Source organism: Mastigoproctus giganteus, chromosome 7, assembly GCF_048544385.1.
Source record: "Mastigoproctus giganteus isolate SK-2022 chromosome 7, ASM4854438v1, whole genome shotgun sequence".
Lineage (NCBI taxonomy): Eukaryota > Metazoa > Arthropoda > Arachnida > Uropygi > Thelyphonidae > Mastigoproctus > Mastigoproctus giganteus.
The window spans coordinates 90,804,379-90,823,011 of NC_143581.1; the positions used below are offsets into that span (position 1 = coordinate 90,804,379).

Consider the following 18,633-nt stretch of genomic DNA (forward strand, 5'->3'; position numbering starts at 1 on the left):
GGTTGCCTGGGCAGGTCATGGGGTTTTGCAATGATATATAGGAATTTTGCTAGCAGGGAAAAGGAGGTGATTATCCCTCTGTATAAGGCAATGGTCAGGCCACGCCTTGAGTACTGCGTACAGGTCTGGAGGCCTCATTTCAGGAAGGATGTAGATTTACTTGAGCGTGTACAGAGAAGGGCAACAAGATTGGTGAGGGGAATGAAGGGATCCTCTTACCAAGGGAGGTTTAAGCTCTGCAAATTGCAGTGGCTGGAGACTAGGCACCTGCGCGGTGATCTGATTGAGGTATGTAAGGCCTTGAATGGGTTGAGCACGCTGAATTCTGATGGGATCCTTCCACTTGTTCAGATTATGAACTTAAGGGGACATAAATTCAAATTAAGAAAAGACAGATGTAGAATAGATGTGCGAAAATTTGCCTTTAGCCAGCGGGTGGTTAATTGCTCGAACAAACTTCCATCTATCGTTGTGGAAGTTGATAGGTTGAATAAATTTAAGGAGGAACTGGACAGGCATTTGGAGAGAATGGTGTGATTTTTTTTTTTTTTTTTGTTGGCTGATGCTGCATAAGCTCATACATTTGCTTTCTTGCATCACATGCCACTACTACTACTACTACTACAACGTTGCAAGTAACATGACCACAGTTGTGGATATAAATGAAGCAGAACAACCTTTCTAGTATTAGTTAAGCGTACAAACCGTAGCAAGGATGGGGAAAAGGAGTGATCTAACGGACTTCGAACGTGGCATGGTAGTTTCAAGGCACCACAGTTTCAAGGGGGTATCGAGAATGGTGGAACGAACAGAAAACCTCCTCTCAACGGCACTGTTGTAGAAGAAAATCACTTGTTGATGAGAGAGATCAGAGGCTAGAATTTTGCAAGCAAACAGATGGGCCACAATGTCGCACATTACGTCTGAATACAACCTTGGTGCGCAGAACAAAATATCGCAAACCTCTAGTCGCACTTTGTCGCGAATGGGCTTCAACAACCGACGGCCACATCGCGTACCTTTATTATCAATGAAGAACAAGACAGCATGCCTCCTGTGGACACAGCAACATCAGCACTGGACTATCGAAGATTGGAAAACAGTTGCTTGGTCTGACGAGTTGAAGTTCCTGGTGCATCATGTTGATGGAAGGCCCTCAAAATTTTGGGGAAAACAACATGAATCCCTGGACCTGTCATGTCTGACGACTACTGTGCAAGGTGGTGGTGGCAGTGTTATGATGTGGGGAATATTTTCTTGGCACACGTTGGGTCTATTGATACCCATAGATTCAGGTCTGAATGCCACATCGTACCTTAGCATCGTTGCTGACCAAGTGCATCCGTTCATGTTGACAGTTTACGCTCAGTCAGTTGGTTATTTCCAGCAGGATAATTCGCAGGTGCACAAAGCCTGAATCGCTATGGAATGGTTCCAGGAACATGACAATGACTTTTCTTTGCTGCAGTGGCCCTCTCAGTCCACGGATCTCAATCCTTTTGAACATCTCTGGGATGAGCTGGAAAGGGTTGTTCGCTACAGGCCCACACCTCCGTCGAATCTCAAGGAACTGCGTGACACACTCATGTCTGCATGGTATTCCATTCCTGCATAACGTTTCAGTATCTTGTTCAATCCATGCCTAGACGAATTCAGGCTGTTTTAAAGGCTAAAGGAAGCTCATCGCGCTACTAGATAGGTGTACCTAATAAAGTGGCAGCACAATGTATATTCGTCGAACATTTCTTTTTTGCTTTAATCAAATTTGCTAGTGCTGCATAAGCATTTAGGGAAATTCTGAAGTATGTAGAGTTCCGCAGAACAAAACCCTTACGTAAGTCGTGGGGTGGCCATATATATATACATGGTGTTTCAAGAATGATGGTCAATAATGTAAAAGTGAAAAGTACAAACTAAAATAAGCAAAAGAGTTCCCGTGAACATCAGACCGCAAATGAACCGTTTTCGAGATAATGCACATTTTCTGTTAAGATCTGCCACTGACTATGGGAGCACTATTTTAGCCAAAAGCTGTGAATCCTTTGCTGAGGGTGGTTTTATTAAACATAATATAAATACATTTTTAATTTTTGGTTTCAACACCACAGGATTTTACAGATGTTACAGGATTTTACAAAAGGTGCCATTGTATCCCTACGCAGCTTTATAATCTTGTCCGCATTGAGTTGCGAATGCTCTCAGGCATTCCTGGGTCATTTCTGATTTCCCGAAAGGCTCCTTCAACCCGAAGCTGCAATTCCTCAACTGTGTTAATGTCAGATGTGTCACCAAGCTTTTTACATGACCCCAAATACAAAAATCATTGGATTTAAGTCTGGTGATCTAGGAGGCCATATTACAGCCCCACCTCTACCTATCCACCGTTGACCATACCTTCTAGTTATATACCGAGTCACAACTCGAGCAAAATATGCCGGTGCACCATCATGCTTAAACCACATGTTCTGGCGTTGCTGAATAGGAACATTATCATCATCAAGGAGGTCTGGAAGTACATTCTGCAGGAACTGAAGGTACAGCTCTCCTTTTAGCCTGTTTAGCAGAAAGTGTAGTCCAATTAGACAGTCTCCTAGTAGTCCTGCCCAGACATTCAACGAGAAATGTTGCTGATGTCGTGACTCATGAATTGCATTAGGATTTTCGTTGTACCAAACGTGACAGTTATGAAAATTATAAATACCATCACGAGTAACCCAGCTTCGTCAGTGAACAAAATGTTGTTTAAAAATTGGGAGTTCAGGACACACTGCTGTTGCATCCACTGGCAGAAGATCACTCTGGGATGGAAGTCTGTATTGCTCAGATCTTGTACACACTGGATATGGTAGTGGTACAGTAATTGGCGATGTAAAATTCGCCACGCACTGCTATGACTCTGTACACGCTCTTGTAGAGCAACCCTCCTTGTCGAAATGCCTGGATTTTGTTCTAGTATTCTTTCCAATACCCTTTCCTCAACATCGGATATTATGCTTCTGGACCTACCTTCTCGTATTCCATGTGCGAAATGCTCATGTTCTCTAAGGCATTGATGTACCCTGATGAATTTCAGCCTGTCGGGCTGCTTCGGCGGGGAAATTTTTCTTGGTACAAACGTGCAGCCTCGCGTGCACTGCCATTGATTTTACATTACATGGAGTGCATGTCCGCATACTCTTCGTTGCTGTGACATCTTTCCATGTTGACTATCCTTTGACAAGTACTACTGTCTGCTATGTCTCAGAGCATTGAGAGAGGGGAAAGGGAGAGAATGAACATACCCTTAACAAACAAGTCAGTGGTGGATCCCAACTAGAAATGTGCAATATCTCGAAAACGATTCATTTAAGGACCCATGTTTACTAGGCTTTTTTGCATATTATATTGTCTGTACAGTTCACCTTTAAATTATTGACCATCACTTTTGAAACACCCTGTATATATTGCTAGCAGGGATAATGTTCCCTTGTATAAGGCAATGGTTAGGCCACACCTTGAGTAATGCATACAGGTGTGGAGATTCCATTTTAGGAAGGATGTAGAGCTTCTGGAATGAGTACAGAGAAGGGCAACGGGATTGGTTAATGGAACAAAGGGTTGCTGTTACTAAGAAAGGCTGAAGTTGTACAAGTTGCAGCCTCTGGAGACTAGGCACCTGCGAGGTATTCACCTTGAATGGTTTGAGCAAGCTCAATGCTGATGGGATTCTCCCTCTTGCTCACATTACTCACCTGAAGGGACATAAATTCAAATTGAGGAAAGACAATTGCAGAATAGATGTGTGGAAATTTGCCTTTAGCTAGCGGGTAGTTGATAGTGGGAACAAACTTTCATCTGTCATAGTGGAGGTCGAAAACTTAAATAAGTTTAAGGAAGAAATAAACACGCATTTGGGGTGAATGGATGGGTGAAATGGGAATTTTTTTTTTTTTTTGCTAATTCTATATAAACTTGCTTTCTTGCATCATGTGCCTCTTTCAATGTTAATGCTAAATTCTCAGCATAGAGACGGGCAAGTGAAGGACAACAGTGTAGATAAAATAGACCCAGCCTATTCTGTGCAACTGTCGTGGTACTTCAACAAGCATTCACGGTAGAACTCCAGATCTTGGGTACAAGTCCATAATTTGACTAACGGTCAGAAAGAAAGAAGTGATGGGCAGGTGCCACTCACTGCTTTTCCCGCCCACATGTAATAGGCCAAACACATAGTAATACATCGAAGTCTAAATAAAGATAAAGAGATACGGCAACACAAAATTAAAATAAGAGAAAATAATTAAAATGTTAAAAAATAACGTAGTTATTTCATTAAATCCCTCCCGAAGTCGCATAAAAACCCTCCCGAAGTCGCATAAAAACTAATCTTTGTTAAAATATCTTATAAAAATGTGAACATTTTTATATCGTGATACATTCCCATGAATAGCCACACATTACTTTTGCTAGTCACTATATGTATGAAGCAATGAGGCCGTGTTGAAAGTTGTTTTGTCTAATTCTATGTTATCTCCGCAATAGGAAAGCAGTAATCGAGTTTCCATCTCACTCCCATAGTTTCGGTCAATTCACTGCATGGAGGCGAAACTCGATAGGGTCAGCTAAGCGTCGCGTGAGCATAGCTCAGGTATACAGTGGCAAAATCTGTGGGTGCCAGTGAGTAGATCGGAATTAGGAAAGTACTCTTGAGGGAAATTCGAGCTGATTACTGCGAGTTGACTCTTGTCAGGAAATGGATAGAGGTGAAGAGACATTGAATGTAGAGAATGCCTTTATACAACCCGGAAACACCACCGCATATCAATTAATAATTTGCTCCTCTCTCTCTCTCAATAGATTTCTCAAATAAAACTAATTACGAGGATGGGGGATCTTAGATGCGCTTTTCCCTACAAAATTAGCCACTAACCAATCTAAACATTGCCATCGAAAAGGGGAACGGGACCTATATATATTAAAAATAGGAAAAAAAAGGGGGAGAAAAAATTGGAAAAGTTGGCTAGCGAAGACACGTTTTTGCGGGACGGGTAGAGAAGAAACGATTGGTAATAGAAGTGAAGATAGAGAAGGAGATTCTCAATGGCCAATGATAGAGGAAGAGTATTGCCTTGCCAGTCAGGATGGAATTTATTGGGTAAGTCCGCCCCCCCTAGTTTAATGACCGGATACCTGGAATTATTAAACAGCTACATTTACCATATCCCCTGCCTAATACAGCATACTAACATCCCTCCTCCCAGATACATATACCGAGTAATGTTCACTTCACAATGGAATACTGTTAGAAAATATTGTCAATTGTACTGATTAATGATAGTTATATTTTCAGCCATTATAAAGTTAGATGATATGTCAGCCTTACATAGTTGCCGTACATTTGTATTTACAATAGAAGCCTGTCTATGAGGGGACCAAGAAAAACTAATTGTTTACAGAAGATCACACGAAGAACACTGACGTTTTGGGCAAATATATACATACATCACGATACCTTGATTCTTTACCTGGTACAACTTAAAACTATGGCAATTGAATCAGTTATTCTTACAAGACAATTATTAAGTTGTTAAACAGCTATTGTGTAATTTGTACATATATAATAAACAAAGTTTTATTTGTTTATCCCTTTTGCCTCTTGACTATTTTCTCAATAGAAACAACGCACAGTGCTGAATTAGTTATTTAAAGAACGTTATTTAAATAAATTAGTTATTTATTTAAAGTGGTCTTGCGGCCACTCTAGATCGCTGCCATAAGGAAAAGAAGGGGGCAGAGTGGAGAACACAGCGCATCTCGATGTTGCAGTTTACTCTTTACTTCCCAGAATAAATTTTAGAACGCAGCTATTGTGTAATTTGTACATATATAATAAACAAAGTTTTATTTGTTTATCCCTTTTGCCTCTTGACTATTTTCTCAATAGAAACAACGCACAGTGCTGAATTAGTTATTTAAAGAACGTTATTTAAATAAATTAGTTATTTATTTAAAGTGGTCTTGCGGCCACTCTAGATCCCTGCCATAAGGAAAAGAAGGGGCCAGAGTGGAGAACACAGCGCATCTCGATGTTGCAGTTTACTCTTTACTTCCCAGAATAAATTTTAGAACGCAGGATTCAGTCCTAAATAAACCACTAGACTTCCATATTAATCCAAGTCCTTCTAGATCTAATATTAGTGTTTGGGGTTTGCCCAAAGTAGTTTGGTGTCTGGCAAACGCTACACTATAATAGAAACGACTTCGGAACAATCTCTTACCGTTGATTTTAAATAGGTAACTCTTTTCTCCGCTATAAAAACAGGTAAGGCGGGGGATATGGTGATTCCCTTCTACTTTTGACACTTGTTTTCCCTCCCTCTCTCCCTCCCCCTCTCTCTCTCTCGCCCCTATATATAGGGGGGAGGGCAATGTTCAAAGGGCGCCTGAAAACATGAAACTTACATACACATATGAGGAAAAATTTAAAGCCCGGGTGCCAAATTACGATTGGCACCAGGGCACCACATACCCTAGGAACGCCCCTGTATATATATATATATATATATATATATAACAATAAATATTTATTGTAGTTAACCTTGTTAATTTTAATTTCCTGCGCTTATAGCAGCAATATTTCCCCCACTGCTACAAATAAAGTAATAAAATTTGACATTCCATCCGGAAATAAACTATTCATACACTTTGTACACCACGATAAACAATTTTAATATTAATAATGAATATTAAAGGAAAATTTTAGGGTTTCATGTCGTGAAATACACCCGACGTGCATGCACATAAATAAATGAATTTATGGGTAAACTATGGTGTATCCATACCGATATTATATAACAAATTAATTAAGTAGAATGGGACGTGTAGATACGTATATTGCGAAAGTATCTTACTACTCTGTGTCTGTGCGTATATGCATTCTCTTATTACAGCGGTAACGTGGATACTTCAGTCTGCTTTATACCTGGACTTGGTATGCACACGAATATACGAGTATGTCCCGTTTTAAATTTTGAAATTTGGGTGCATACACACACACATTAGAAAAATATATATGCGTGTGTATTTCAATGATTTGAAACACCATAATTGTATTACTTTATAGAGCAGCAGAAATATTGCTGCTAAAAGCGCAGGAAATTAAAACGTTAACTACAGTAAAAAAAAAAAAAAAAAATCATTCATTCTTATTGAACATTGGACAAATCTCATCCAGGGGGTGGGGAATCCAACACCAAGAATAGGAAGTTTAAATTCCCAACATACAGACGGGAAAATTTAATCAAAAAGAAAAACGTTAAAAGTATATACATATAAAAAAAAAACTTACAATTATTTCTGAATTATTGAAAGTACGTCGCAAAAAATAGAGACGGGCAAACAGAGTGAGCCAGAATAACACTGGCTGGAATCACTAGTTGGAGCTGGAGCGCATCGATGCCAAAGTAAAGGATTGCTAGCAGCCCAGAGAAGTATGTGGCTAGCAGTTTGAGTCGATTGATCATTCCATTGGCTTATTGGTGCGGCTGTGGTTAATGCGTGTTTGGAATTGAACTCTGGTAAAATTTTCGTTTCATGAAATTTAAACATTCAGAATTCGATATTTTGATATAAGAGTTCAGAATTCAACATTTTGTTATGAATATGTTATAAATGTTATGTTACAAATTTTATCCTTTAAACCAGAATAGTTTAGCCATTTAAACCAGTTTAGCCGTTGCGTCATTTTGTAATGCTGTTTGCGCAACTATGAAAAAAAAAAAAAAAAAATGAGCGTTGTAATTATTAGTCGCGATTACTTATTTCAGGGGAGTAGTTTATAAATCAATGAACTAATTAATAGTTTACAAAACAAGCATAATAGTTGACTGAAACACGAATTAATTTTTTTTTTAATTTCAAAAAGTTTTTTAACTCTTGGAGGTTGCCCGCAGAACTGGGTCATGCGCTTATTTATATCCTAATTATCTACCTAATTTCCTGCCTTCTTATTTAGATCACGGAAGTGTATAATTATTACAGTGAAACCCTTCTAAATTTACTGTCCAAAGCGGACACAAATGGGTTAAGAGAAAGTGTCCGTTATAAAAAGGTGTCTGATTTTCAGTGGTTCATGTAGCTGGTTTCAGTAATTCGAGAAAATGGATTTAACTGCAACCGGTTGCTTACCCAGACTAGTTTTTATTGATTATCGATGGACTTAATGTGTTTCGATTAATTGTCCTTTACACAACCACAATTGCTCATTCCCGAGTGGAAGTGGCATGGGAAAATTGGTGTCGGCCCTTAGGCATGAATTTACACATCGCTATTGTTAGAGCATTTAGGAAAGTAGTGTCCAGCATCACATAGTCTTTTTTTTATCGAGTTTGCTGGGTTGTCACAAACAAACCTTGAGAAAACCAATTTGTTATTGTGTGACTAGAGTATATGATATTACCTGAAACCGCTTACAAGTTATAGGGAATATCTAGGGTTGCCACTTTCAAAAATAAAAAAATACAGGCCACCAGACAAAAAAAAAAAAAAAAAACAAACAAACAAAAATTCAATCAAATTTCTTCAATATGTATAATAATTTTTTTTTAAATAAAACATTATAAAAACATACCATGTCAGGTAATTTTATTTGCAAAACACCCAGATAATGCTTGAAAATACATATTTTAGTTTTTACCTTTTATCCAACATCAGTTAAAAATAGCAGACAGGGGGATAAAATCCTGCACTAGTGGCAGTCCTAAGGATTTCTTCAAGTTTTTATTCTCCAGTTAGAAAATGTGCATGCCCTAGTAGGTGGCAGCATAATTGCATGACTATAATTATGGATAAATTTACCAACAAAATTTTCACTGCCTTGGTTTTGTTTTGATCAACCCAGAGCCGGACCAAGGTATTTATATACCGCAGGCAGAAAGATTTTTCAGGGCTCTTTACTAAGGATATATATGTTTTTGCCTCATTGTTCTGTTTTTGGTGCCCTGGGCGAGGGCCCTGCTAGCCCGTATCTTGATCCGGCACTGGGTCAACAGCTTCTATACAAGCTGTAATTGTATGATTTCATCCTCAGGCAGTGACGTAACATGTTACATGCTTGACCTTGTCATGTTAAGCTCACAATTGGCATGTCATGTGGATTTTCCTGTGCTTTGCATTAAACCCTCGAATCATCCCCACTTCATACCTCACTGACCTTTTGTTTGGTCACTAGCCTCTGCCAGGATGATTGTACAAACAGGTGTCCTCTATGAATTTTCCATGCCATAGATTTGCAGGCGAATTTTTTGAAAATAAAAGCTATTTTCAAAAAAAGAGAATTATTGCTTGTACAAAGAGCCAAATTATAAATGCTGTGGTGTAGATATATTATGTGATGACATTTTCTGTAATTCATGTAATCACCTTGAAAGGGGGGGGGATTGATAGTGGTTTTTATACAACCAGTCTGATTCCAAAAATAATAAATGTGATCCCTTGCATTATGTTTATGAGATGCCTGTTAGATTAAATTTCAGGGTACGATAGATATGATTTCATTCCCAGTTAATAATAAAATTATAGAAAATGATGCCTGTCAGGTGCATGCTGTTCTGGTTTGTCACATGCCTGGTAATAGGAATCCAACACAGGTCCTTTGTGTGGGAGGAAAGTGCATCTGGATCCCAGACTGAAATGGGCTCAAAATCCCAACAAAGGGTCCTTTTAATCCTTTTGGATTAAGAGAACTGGGGCACATATTGAGAAGAGCCTTTCATTGTTCTTTATAACAATGAAATTCTGCATTCATTCATTTTATCAACCCCTCTTAGAACCTTATAAACCTCAGTTAGGTCTCCTCTAAGGTGCCTGGTTGCCAAGCTCCAGAGCCCACACAAAGGCTTTCCTTGTATAGTTGTCCTTTTTCTGATCTTGCCATTTGAGTTGCCCATTCCTTCCAAGAAGCAACATTACAATTTATATAAAATCAGGCAACTTGGGGTTCAAAATTCTGTCTATTCCCAGGACCAAATAATGTTCAAATAGGCCCTGTTTACTCTACTTTATGGACTAATTAGGCTTTTGTTGGCTAGGAACTCCCCCCCCCCCGCAAGGCTTTTTACAGACATTCTTCCAGATGTAACAGCCCCGGGTTTGCCAAATGGGGATCTAAAGTGCTGATGGAACTGATATTCAGATCTCATTGTGAATTAAAAGGACTGAATTTCAGTGAAGTCTGGTTCTGTAATAACCAAATCTTCTGCTTGCATCTTCCCTATTTGCAAGGCATGAAACACTGCATCTAGTATACTGGAGATGACTATCCAACATGTGAACCAATGTAAACAAGGGTTGAGGTATGACAACACCGCAACCCACGCCTTGAGTACTGCATACAGGTCTGGAGGCCTCATTTTAAGAAGGATGTAGATTTGCTTGAATGTGTACAGAGAAGGGCAACAAGATTGGTGAGGGGAATGAAGGGATCCTCTTACCAAGAGAGGCTTAAGTTATGCAAATTGCAGTGGATGGAGACTAGGCACCTGTGCGGTGATCTGATGAGATGTATAAGGCCTTGAATGGGTTGAGTACGCTGAATTCTGATGGGATTCTTCCACTTGTTCAGATTACGATCCTAAGGGGGGCATAAATTCAAATTAAGAAAAGACAGATGTAGAATAGATGTGCGGAAATTTGCCTTTAGCCAACGGGTGGTTAATTGCCGGAACAAACTTCCATCTGTCGTTGTGGAAGTTGATAGGTTAAATAAATTTAAGGAGGAACTGGACAGGCATTTGGAGGGAATGTGTGATTTTTTTTTTTTGGTCGATGATGCATAAGCTCGTACACTTGCTTTCTTTTATCACATGCCATTACTAGTACTACATCGACATCACACAGAGGAATGCCATTCCTCTGTGTTTCCAGGCAATACTAGGTGATATGTGACTTGCATCATCTGGTGCAAGACATGTTTTGTTCCAGATGATGAGCGAGTGTTCAGAGCAAGGCTCTGGCAACCTTTTATCTTTTCCATTATGCAGTATGAATGATGCCTTTGTGGTTATGATTTACTTTATGACAGGATCCAGTATTCCTTATGTTTATTTCAAGAGTAATGGTGTTTGTAGGCTGAGGCTGCTAGATAATCTACTGGACTGAACCTATTTGTAATTTTCTAGGAGTCATCCTGATCAGCTAGCTTATCATCTTACTGCCTTTATTACTCAGCCAGCTGGAGGGAATCTAGTTAGTTATTAGTATTAGCAATGGCCACATGGTGCAAGGAAGCTTATACTGCACCAGCCAAAAAAAAATTTAAAATAATAATAAAATAGAATAAAAAATAACAAAAAAAAAAAAATCATTAATAAGAGAAAAGGAAATGGACAACCTGTGCGTTTCCCTTCTCCCGTAGGTAATTGTCCAGCTGATTGTCATCAGAAATGCCACCCAGGCAAAGAGAAGCCTGGGGCAGCAGTGGAAGAAATGTTCCATGGCATAGGAGAGTGCGGAGTTAAAGCTGGTAAGGGAATTAAAGTCTGATGGAGTATCCCCTCATCGTTATAAAATCCAGAATTTGATTATGACAAGGGGATACTCCATGAAGACTCAGATTTATGGTGTTGTGCAAGGCATCGGTGAAGAGAACTGTCTATGGGAAAAAGCCAGGTAGAGTTGTATCAGTATCCAGGATTGGAGTGATTGATGAATTCAGAGCTTACTAAGCAGCTGTAGATTAAAGGGGCATGCTGTTCAAATCTGATAATGTGAAAGGCACAATGTTTGACAGCCTACATGGCATACATGGTAAATGCATTGTAGGACTCCCTGGTAATGACGAGTTGGTGTTCTAGTTTTAAGTGAGGTGCTATTCAGAGGGTGCATGAGAGTCATCCTGTGGTTGGTGTACATTGGGCACATTAGCATTAGCAAAGGCACATAATGCAAGAAAGCAAGCTTATATAGCATCAGCCAAACAAAAAAAAAAAAAAAAAAAAAAACCCCCCTTATTTCACCCACCCAATCGCTCCAAATGTTTGTCAAGTTCTGCCTTCAATCTATTTAAACTGTCAACTCAACTTCTACTTCTACAACGACAGATGGAAGTTTGTTCCAGCAATCAACCACATGCTGACTAAAGGCAAACTTTCGCACATCATACTACAACCGTCTTTCCTCAATTTGAATTTATGCCCTCTCAGGTGATAATTCTAAGTAAGAGAAAGAATCCCATCAGCATTGAGCATGCTCAAACCATTCAAGGCTTTATACACCTCAGTCAGATCACGTCGCAGGTGCCTAGTCTCCAGACACTATAATTTGCAAAACTTAAGCCTTTCTTCATAAGAGCAACTCCTTGTTTCATTCACTACTCTTGTTGCCCTTCTCTGTACTCATTCCAACAGCTCTACATCCTTCTTAAAATGAGGCCTCCAGACCTGTATACAGTACTCAAGGTGTAGCCTGACCATTGCTAGCCAGGTGGGAAGGAGCAGCAGTGCGTAGCACACGCTTCTTGATTAGACCGGGGTTCGAGCCAGTCACCATCAAATACGGAGGATGCGGAAAGGTCAGGGAATGACCACCGCATTTCCCGGAGCAATATGGCCTTAGTTGCTAATGCTCCTAAAAACCAAATAACTAACTAACCAACCATTGCCTTATACAATGGGATAATCACCTCTTTATCCCTGCTAGAAAAATTCCTGTATATCATTGACAAGACACCGTGAGCTACTCTTGCAGACTGTCTGCACTGCTCAGAAAATTTCATATCTGCCTGCACAATTACCCCTGGGTCCTTTTCATTCTCTACCACTGTCAGTGTAGTACCACAGAGTTGATAAGTTATCTGGGGTTACTGCTTCCCATATGTAGTACTTTACATTTTTTAATGTTAAACTTCATTTGCCACCTCTCAGCCCATCTACTCAACTTTTCTAGATCTTGTTGCGGCAGCATACTGTCATTAACAACCCTGCCAACCTTAGTATCGTCTGCAAACTTGGACATTAAGCCTGATATACCATCATCAATATCATTTATAAATACAGAAAACAACAATGGACCAAACACTGAACCCTGAGGGACTCCACTAATAACATTAGTCCACGAAGAGCAGTGTCCATTGATTACCACTCTCTGTCTTCTCCCACTCAACCATCCATTTATCCATAGCAGCAATTTGCCTCCAATGCCACACTGCTCTAATTTGTGTGGCAGTCTGCCATGTGTAACAGTATCAAAGGCCTTTCTAAGATCCAAATATATGATATCAAAGTTATTCTTTGCATCTAGTTCCTTTGTGACTACATCATAGTATTTAATCAGATTGGTCAGACAAGTCTTCCCCTTAACAAACCCATGCTGTGTCCGAGCTATAACTGAAGTCTTGTCTAGATGATCCTGCGATGCTTCTTTAACCAGTGCTTCCATTAATTTCCCTGGAACAGGTCTGTAATTACCTGCATCTCCCTTTGATCCTCCTCTGTGGATTGGGGTCACATTTGCACATCTCCAGTTCTTGGGTACCTCCCCTGAGTCCAGGGAGCTCTCATAATTATGGCTAAGGGTTTGCCTACTTCCTTTGCTGCCTCCTTTAATTTAACTGTTCTTTGAGGTTGTCGCAGACATTCTCTCAGATATGCCAGACAAGCTGTACTTGCTCCTGGGAGTCTAAAACGCTGATGGAACTGATACTCGGGTGACACTCAAGTCAAGTGGACCCAATTTCGGTAAAGTCCGGACGGTCTGTGACAGCCAAATCCTCTACTTGCACCTTCACGATGGTGGGACTGTTAGTAATCCTGGGTATGACCTCCATGCACAAGTACATGATGGGTGACCACCCAAGTGTGAACCAACGTAAGCAGGGGTCGAGGTGTGGCACCCACACCACATGGAGGAACGCCACCCCTCTGTGTTACCAGGCAGTACTAGGTGGTAGATGACTCTCATCAACCGGTGAAATACCACCACTTTGCTTATTGGAGGCTTGAAGTGGTGGAACCCATGTTTAGTCTCTAGAGCTAAGTTCCGGTCAACCCTTCCCTATCTCTTCCATCATGCAGTATGATTGATGACTTTTGAGGTTATGATGAACGTCGTGGCGAGATCCAATATTCCTTACATTTCGAGGGTACAGCTCTAAAACGGTGTTCGCAGGCCAGCCGCTAGTTAGTACACCGGACTGAACCTATTGGCAACTCTCTAGGAGGCTTCTGGATCAGCTAATGTATAATCTTGCTATCTCTACTCTGCTAGATAGTGATTGGAGGGAGTCTGAGTAGTGTGTATGCAAGGAGTGTTGTCGAGACCACGTTATGTCAAGGATCTGCGTATATTCTTACCATGTACGCCATATCCAAAAATTTCATTACTTCATACAGCATGTCACATCCACTTTTTCTTACCATTGAATACACCATGAGTTGTCAAACTAATACAGCAAGCTTATATGCGAAAAGATCTAAACCTCCAAAGCACTTCCTAATTCATTCCCCAAATATACGTGGTCTCAATTCTAATCTCAACAATGTCCATTTCCACTTGCAGTCTGCCAAACCCCATGTACTTTTTCTGACAGAATCTCGGTTATCGGTTGATTCAACTACTGCTCATCCCAGATGCCCAAATTATTCACTGTATGATTCCTTTCACCTCAAAGGTGATACTTGTGCATATGTCCATTCTGATATTCCCTGTCAGAGACTTGCCAATTTGGAATCTCCTCTCTTTGATCTTCTCTGGCTTAAAATCTCTTTACCTCATTGTGTAAAATTCATCTGTTGTCTCTATCGTTCTCCCAATTCCACTGATCACTTGGAGCTCTTTGACTTCCTCTCTTTGCAACTTGACTTTCTCCAGTCAAACTTTCCTAACAGCGAGATCATTTTCCTTGGTGATTTTAATGTTCACAACTCCAGCTGGCTTCCGTTTTCTAGTCACACCGACCCAGCAAGTTGAGATGCTGAGGCTTTTGCAATTACTAATGAACTAGCATAGATTGTTCATTTACGTACAAGAATACCGGACAATCGTAATCATACAGCCAATACGCTTGATCTTTTTCTCACAAACAACCCTTCTAAGTACACGGTCGAAGTGAGAGGTCCTTTAGGCACTTCAGATCACAACTTGGTGATTGTCTCTTCTCCAACGGAACCTTTATCTCATGGATATTCCCAACCTCGTGTTGTTTGGCATTACAAGAATGCAAAATGGGATGACCTGCGAGACTTCTTTTCTTCTTTTCCATGGTCGGATTATTGTTTCAAAACTTCTTCTGATGTCAACGTTTGCTCAGATCGTGTCAGTGAAATTATTCTTGCAGGAATGGAATCCTTTATCCTACACTCCACTTTAAAATCTCATCCTTTATCTAAACCTTGGTTTTCCAATAAATGTGCTAAGGCTGTTCAAGAGAAGAACGTTGCATATCGTAATTGGCTTGTTTGTAATTCTTCAGTTTCATTTTCTGCCTACACCAAAGTTCACAACAATTGTAAGGCAGTTATTAATCAGTCCAAACTAGCGTTTGAACAGGCTAAGAGTAGAAAACTTGCTTCTTGCCCTAATGGTAGCGAGCATTCTGGTCTCTTGCCAAAGCTATTGGCCGCAACTTTTGCCCATCTCTGCTCCCACCTCTGTTTAAACCAGATGGTTCTGTTGCCACTTCAGCCAAGGATAAAGCTGACCGGCTAGCATCCCATTTTTCTTCCAGCTCATGTATTGATGATCTTGGTAAAGCATCTCCCACCATTCCCAACACACTCCATTCAGTGCCTCCTGTGGTCTTCCGTTAAAAGGATATCAGAAGGATTTTGATGAATCTTGATGCTAAGAAAGCTCCAGGTCCTGATGGTATTTCTTCACTTGTTCTCAAAACCTGTGCTCCTGAACTTACTCCTATTCTTTGCCGCCTTTTTTTTACTTTCTTATTCCAAAGGTGTTTTTCCTTCTGTTTGGAAATTTGCTCATATCCAGGCCTGTTCCTAAAAAGGGTGACAAATCCCTCCCATCCAGTTATCGTTCCATTGCAATTATTTCTACTCTTTCTAAGGTAATGGAGAAATCAATTAACCGCCAACTCTTAAACTACCTAGAAACCTTCCGTCTGATCAACGATCGCCAGTATGGATTCCATCAATGTCGATCCACTGGTGATATTCTGGCTTATTTTACCCATTTATGGACTAATTCGATGGAAAGGTTCGGTGAAACACAAGTAGTTGCTCTTGACATCTCAAAGTCTTTTGATCGTGTTTGGCATAAAGTCTCCTAAACAAACTTCCATCTTATGGTTTGCCAACTGTTTTTAGTAATTGGTTATCTAGTTTTCTCTCTTATCGCTCACTGAGAGTGATGGTAGATCGCTCTCTGTCTTCTAACTTCTCCACTAATGCCAGTGTCCCCCAACATTCAGTTTTTTCCCTCACTCTTTTCCTCTTGTATATTAATGACCTTCTTCCACTGACTGGAAATCCTATCCATAGTTTTGCTGATGAAAGCACAATGCATTCCCCTTTCCATTTTGAGAAACCTTGTTCTGCTCAATCAGCTTCAACATCTCTAAAATCTGCTACCAATTCCTTAAATCTGCTACCAATTCCAAAGACAACTTAGTTGATTTAAACCCTTCTAAAACTCAATCTTGTCTTCTATCTCGCAAAAAAAGGATTCTTCTGCTCCTATGCTTATCTTTAGTGACACTCCGATTTCTAGGCAAAATGATATATCTCTTTTGGGGATTACCCTGACTTCTAATCTCTCTTGGCACTAGCACATTACAAATATTGCTTCCTCTGCATCTAAAAAACTTGGTTTTCTCTTTCGCTCTTGGCGTTACTTTTCTTCCAAACAGCTGCTTACTTTGTATAAATCGCAAATCTGCCCTGCCATGGAATATTGTTCCCACATCTGGGGTGGTGCCCCCAAAACCTCTCTTGGGCTTCTTGATTCCATTCAGAAGAGGGCAGTTATGTTAATTAATGATTCATCTCTAACAGAGTCTCTCCACTCACTTTCTCATAGACGTACTGTTTCTGCTGCATGCCTCTTCTACAGATACTTCCATGGGCACTGTTCTTCTGAATTGGCTTCTATAATTCCTGCTCTCTCTTTCAAAACAGTCCGAACATGTGGCGCCACCAGCCAACATCCATTTACTGTCCAACTTCAAACCCACAGAACCAACTTTTCTTCTTCCTCATTTATTCATTCAACTGCCGTTTTCTGGAACAACCTTCCTTCATACGTATTTCCTGAAAATTACAGTCTACAGAAGTTCAAGTCCTGTGTCAACAAATATCTTTTTTCGTCTTCTCAACCTCCAACCCAAGCATGGTACTAAGTACTATAGGTTGTAATACCTCTCGTGTTTGGGGTTCACTTAAAAAAAAAAAAAAAAACAACTGGATAGATTCCATCCACCCCAGGTGCCTTTCTTATATTTATCTTCAACAATTTCTCCTCCACTCTGCTCTCAGTTATTACAAGATTATCTAGCTTACTGTCAGAGTTTAATACATCTGTGGCATTCCCCTCCCTGAATAACTCCTCAAATTTGAATGTAAATGCAGAATATTAATTTAGTTTGTTAGCTACCTGAGCAAGATCATCAACAGTTGAACCATCGATATCAAGTGGACCAATCTGATTCATCCCTAGAGTTTACATAAGTAAAGAACTCTTTGCCGTTTTTCTTTGCATCCTTTGCCAAAGATTTCTCGTAATTTGCCTTTACCTGTCTAACCTCCTTTGTGACTTGGTTACAGACCAGCTTATATCCATCATAGGCGTCTGTGTCACCTGTATTTTATATGTATCCCATGCATTTTTCCTCTCTGCCACATGTCTAATTAGTTCATCTGACATCCATTTAGGCCTAAATCTTGAACAATATTTCTTAGTTGGTACGAGAACCCTAGTAGCTTCCAAGATTAATTTGAATGATTTTGAATTTGTTGTTGGTAACATCTTCAGTTGGTCCCACCGTATAGAATTTAAATACTGTCTCTGACCATTGTAGTCACCTTTATGAAAGCAAAAACCCTTCCCTTTACTCTTGATGGTAGTTACCTCTTTGATTAAATCTCACTTCAGTACACTGTGATCACTGCCACCTAGTGGTTCCTGTATCTGCAAATTCTTAATTCATGAAGAAACTCTACTGATAATCAGATCAAGAGTATTACTCCCTTTAGTTGCCTCCTGAACATGCTGCTGTAGAAAACCATCATCCAGTAAATCCACAAAAGACTTGCTAGTGTGTGTGTGACAAACCCACAAATTCCAGTCAGTATCTGAGATATTAAAATCCCCCATTATAAGACACTCTAATTTAGTGGCACACTCTATTTCTCTGCAGAATTGCTCATTATACTCATCAGGCCTATAACACACACTTACTCTCATTTTTCCTTTTCCACTGCTTATGTCATACCAAACAGACTCAACATTGCATTGTCCACCAACATCAATTGAATGCACTTCCTTAGATTTTATGTGTTTTTTAATTAACAGCATAACCCCTCCTCTCTTTCTGTTCTGTCTGTCCTTTCTTTACACATTATATGTACATGTGCATTATATGGTTCCAGTCCTTCTCATCATTACAGTTATAGAGTTCATTTCCTTGTAATCTAGGTTTTATGG

At 39.9% G+C, this 18,633-nt stretch overlaps 1 protein-coding gene across 1 annotated transcript in view; it reads left to right on the plus strand.

Annotated features, from left to right (window-relative positions):
* Window positions 1-7,476: 7,476 nt before the first annotated feature.
* Window positions 7,477-18,633, plus strand: part of LOC150083067 (hexosaminidase D-like) — a 208,111-nt gene continuing 196,954 nt past the window's right edge. The window contains exon 1 of the mRNA XM_090378382.1: window positions 7,477-7,556. The gene's annotated coding sequence lies outside the window, so the exon portion shown is untranslated. The remainder of the gene's footprint in view (window positions 7,557-18,633) is intronic.